Raw genomic sequence first — 5,171 nt, 5'->3', positions numbered from 1 at the left:
GCTGTAATGATACTAATATCTCCTTTTTCATTCCTGATCTTGGTAATTTATGTGGTCCCCCTTTTCTTCATCTTGGTAGGGATTTAGATATTTTAATTGTTTTTGAAGAACCAACTGTCAGTTTTATTCTACTTATAAGTCTTTAATTTTTGGTCTTATTCCTTCTACTGGATTTGGGTTTAAGTTTCTCATTTTCCTAGCTAGTTGTGATAGATGCTTATGTCAGTGCCTGTCTTCTGTTTTGTGTAGTTTGCTTATAGAACCATCCCATCAGAATATTCTACTATTAACATTATCAGTTGTGATGCATTTGAGATGTATGCAGAGAAACACCTTTATGTGCCCATTGTCATAAGATCACAGGGTTTCCTTGTTGGAATGGAAAGACAACTGGTCTGGGAACCAAGACACCTGATTTCTAGTCTTCACTTTTCAACTCATTACTTCTGTGACCTTAGAAAAAAGTCATTTAAGCTTTCTGATCCTTAGTTTAGTGTATCAGAAAGGCACATAGGAAGTGCTACTGCAGTGGGCTGGGGTGGGACTGCATCCTTTCTGTGCTATCAGAAACACTTCCTTCTCAGGGACTTCCCTGGTGGTCCAGTGGTTAAGATTGTGCCTCCAATGCTGGGGATGTAGGTTTGATCCCTGGTCAGGGAACTAAGACCATTGGAACTAAGATGTCACATGCTATGGGGCCATACAGTCTCTGTCCCATACCGTGGAGAAGTTTGCTGCTGCTGCTGCTGCTGCTGCTAAGTCGCTTCAGTCGTGTCCAACTCTGTGCGACCCCATAGACAGCAGCTTACCAGGCTCCCCCGTCCCTAGGATTCTCCAGGCAAGAACACTGGAGTGGGTTGCCATTTCCTTCTCCAATGCATGAAAGTGAAAAGTGAAAGTAAAGTCGCTCAGTCGTGTCCGACTCTTCGCGACCCCATGGACTGCAGCCCACCAGGCTCTGCCATCCATGGGATTTTCCAGGCAAGAGTACTGGAGTGGGGTGCCATTGCCTTCTCCAGTGGAGAAGTTTAGAAGACAAATTTGTTTCAGAGAAGGCTTTGAAGAGAAGGGGCTTATTTGGTTTTATGATAAGAGGTAAGAGGTAAGAGAAAAATAATATTTAATATTTCATGAATTTCTGTGTCATTCACTATCTTAATACTCAAGATATTTCTATATATTAATCTTTTTGATTGTCACAAAAAGTTATGAGGCAGATACTTATCCACTTGACACAAATAGTGAAACAGCACACATGAACTCAAATAATTGGCCAATGTTATGCATATAGTGAAACTATGTCTGAATTCAGAATGCATGATGTTTATAACTACACTATATTGCCTCCAGTGACCAAAGAATTTTGAGGAACCAGTTAGAGAAAGCAGGCTTATTTGTGGTTAGACAAGGAACTGCTAGGTTCAGCTGAGGCTGAGACAGCATTCTGGAGTGACCTTCACTTGGCATCTTCTAGGCAAGCTCCAGATATCTTTTCAATTTTCCACAGAATATGAATTCCTTATCTTATGGAAGGAGTGTGGTTACAAGGGAAGGAAAGAATCCGCCAGGACATGGAAGCAACCTAGATGTCCATCAGCAGATGAATGGATAAGAAAGCTGTGGTACATATACACAATGGAGTATTACTCAGCCATTAAAAAGAATACATTTGAATCAGTTCTAATGAGGTAGATGAAACTGGAGCCTATTATACAGAGTGAAGTAAGCCAGAAAGAAAAATACCAATACAGTATACTAACACATATATATGGAATTTAGAAAGATGGTAACAATAACCCTGTGTACGAGACAGCAAAAGAGACACTGATGTATATAGAACAGTCTTATGGACTCTGTTGGAGAGGGAGAAGGTGGGAAGATTTGGGAGAATGGCATTGAAACATGTATAATATCATGTATGAAACGAGTTGCCAGTCCAGGTTCGATGCACGATACTGGATGCTTGGGGCTGGTGCACTGGGACGACCCAGAGGGATGGTATGGGGAGGGAGGAGGGAGGAGGGTTCAGGATGGGGAACGCATGTATATCTGTGGCAGATTCATTTCGATATTTGGCAAAACGAATACAATTTTGTAAAGTTTAAAAACAAAAAAAATTAAAAACAATAAAATAAAATATTTTCCAATTAATAAAAAAAGTATAAGACCTAACTAAAAAAGACACATGCACCCCAATATTCATTGATGGACCTAGAGAATGTCATACAGAGTGAAGTAAGTCAGAGAAAAGCAAATATTGTATATTAATTCATATATGTGAAACCTAGAAAAATAGTACAGATGATATTTGGAAAGCAGAAATAGAGACACAGGTGTAGAGAACAAATATATGTGTACCAAGGGGAAACGGTGGAGTGGGAGGAATTGGGAGACTGATATTGACACATATATACTACTTATACTGTGTATAAAATAGATAACCTACTGTATGGCACAGGGAACTCTACTTAATGCACTGTGATGACCTGAATGGGAAGGAAGTATGTACATGTATAACTGATTCATTTTTCTGTACAGTAAAACTAATACAACATTGTAAAGCAACTATACTCCAATTAAAAAAAAATGAGACCAATACATACAGCTCATTGTTAGCAATATATGCATATTAATAGTTTGATTCAACTGAAATAGTTATGGTTTATTGAACTGTTTGTTACTCTGTGCAGGGAACTGTGAACACTTTATAGCTCTAACGCATTTAACTCTTCACACACAAAAGTTTTGAGATAGCTCTTTTCCAGCTGGAACCATGAAGTGTTCAGAAGAGAAAAAAAATAAAGAAGGTTCCTACTGTGCCTGAAACCCTTAAGAAAAAGCAAAAGAATTTCACAGAGCTTAAGATCAAGCACCTGAGACAGAAGTTTGCCCAAGAGATGCTTCAAAAGGCAAGGAGGAAGCTTATCTATGAAAAAGCTAAGCATTACCACAAGGAATACATACAGATGTACAGAACTGAAATTTGAATGGCTAGGATGGAACAAAAAGCTGGCAACTTCTATGTACCTGCAGAACCCAAATTGGCATTTGTCGTCAGGATCAGAGGTGTCAACGACGTGAGCCCAAATGTTCGAAAGGTGCTACAGCTCCTTTGCCTCCGGCAGATCTTCAATGGCACCTTTGTGAAGCTCAACAGGGCTTCAGTTAACATGCTGAGAATTGTGGAGTCATACATTGCATGCTGCTGCTGAGTCACTTCAGTCGTGTCTGACTCTATGCGACCCCATAGACGGCAGCCCACCAGGATGCCCCGTCCCTGGGATTCTCCAGGCAAGAACACTGGAGTGGGTTGCCATTTCCTTCTCCAGTGCATGAAAGTGAAAAGTGAAAGTGAAGTTGCTCAGTCGTGTCCGACCCTCAGCGACCCATGGACTGCAGCCTTCCAGGCACCTCCGTCCATGGGATTTTCCAGGCAAGAGTCCTGGAGTGGGATGCCATTGCCTTCTCTGATACATTGCATGGGGGTACCCAAATCTGAAGTCCGTAAATGAATTGAAATACAAACATGGTTATGGAAAAATCAGCAAGAAGCAAATTGCCCTGACAGGTAACGTGTTGATTGCTCGATCTCTTGGGAAATATGGCATCTTCTGCATGGAGGATTTGATTCATGAGATCTATACCATTAGAAAACATTTCAAAGAAGCAAACAATTTCCTGTGGCCCTTTAAATTGTCTTCTCCACGAGGTGGAATGAAGAATAAGACCAGTCATTTTGTAGAAGGTGGAGATGCTGGCGACAGGGAAGACCAGATCAACAGGCTTATTAGAAGGATGAATTAAGGTATCTACCAGGATTATTTTTATAATCTCCTCAGTTAATAAACAATTGAAACAAATTTAAAAAAAAAAAAAAACAACCTTTGAGATAGATGCTGTCATTATCCACATTTCATAGATGGGGAGATTGAGGCAGAGAAACTGAGTTTTCCCAAAGTCACAACTAGCAGCTAAAATCTGCCTGGATTCAGAATTCACACTTTTAACGTGTGTTACTGCAGTTGACCCTTGAACAATGCTGCAGGGAGGGGCACTGACCTTGAGCAGGAGAAAATCCATGTATTATTGCATTCAACCCTTCATATAAGTGATTTTGTATTCTCAGATTCAACCAGCCAGATGTGTAGTGTTGTAGTCTGAATAACTGGACCTGTACAGTTCATACCCATATTCAACGGTCAACTGTACTCAAAAGAGGATTTGTGGGAGACATAAGAGATGTTGATTTGATCCCTGGATTGGGGAGATCCCCTGGAGGAGGAGATGGCAACTCACTCCAGTATTCTTGCCTGGGAAATCCCATGGACAGAGGGGCCTAGCAGACTCTTGGGTCACAAAAGTCAGACACGACTTAGTGACTAAACAATAAAAACACAAAGATCCTATTACTAGTAAAGAAAAGAGTTAACCTTTGCTTAAGTAAAGTACAGAAGGCTGAATTCAGAGCAAGGTGACAATATCTTATTAATGAGCACAAGCAACAGGTTTTATGGTATGGAAAGCAAATATATGTAAAGAAATATCAGGAATGTCGGGGAACATAACATGGCCTGTTTCTAAGGTAAACTTTCTCAGATCATCCTTCTTGTGAGCTAGTATGACTTTAATAACTTCAGCATCTGCTCATGAACACTAAAGGATCCAAACCTACCAGTCAGACTTTATTTTCTTGGGCTCCAAAATCACTGCAGATGGTGACTGCAGCTGTGAAATTGAAAAATGCTTGCTCCTTGGAAGAAAAGCTATGATAAACCTCTGCTATATTAAAAAACAGAGACATTACTTTGCTGACAAAGGTCTGTATAGTCCAAGCTCTGGTTTTTCCAGTAGTCTTGTATGGATGTGAGAGTTGGACCATAAAGAAGGCTGAGTGCCCAGGAGTTGATGCTTTTCAATTGTGGTGTTGGAGAAGACTCTTGAGAGTCCCTTGGACAGCAAGGAGATCAAACCAATCAATCCTAAAAGAAATCAACTCTGAATATCCATTGGTAGGCCTGATGCTGAAGCTGAAGCTCTGAAGAGCCAACTCATTGGAAAAGACCCTGATTCTGGGAAAGATTGAAGGGAGGAGGAGAAGGGGATGACAAAGGATGAGATGATTGGATGACATCACCAACTCAATGGATATGAGTTTGAGCAAGCTCTGGGTG

At 40.6% G+C, this 5,171-nt stretch overlaps 1 pseudogene; it reads left to right on the top strand.

Annotated features, from left to right (window-relative positions):
- The first annotated feature begins 2,771 nt into the window (after nucleotides 1-2,771).
- Nucleotides 2,772-3,941, top strand: LOC147368535 (large ribosomal subunit protein uL30-like; annotated as a pseudogene).
- Nucleotides 3,942-5,171: the final 1,230 nt, after the last annotated feature.

The sequence above is a fragment of the Bos grunniens genome, chromosome 7 (assembly GCF_055505025.1).
Source record: "Bos grunniens cultivar Pamir isolate PY7600 chromosome 7, Bosgru_T2T1.0, whole genome shotgun sequence".
NCBI classification, from domain to species: domain Eukaryota; kingdom Metazoa; phylum Chordata; class Mammalia; order Artiodactyla; family Bovidae; genus Bos; species Bos grunniens.
The sequence above is the reverse complement of the archived record's forward strand: the minus strand, read 5'-3'. Positions and strand labels throughout refer to the sequence as shown.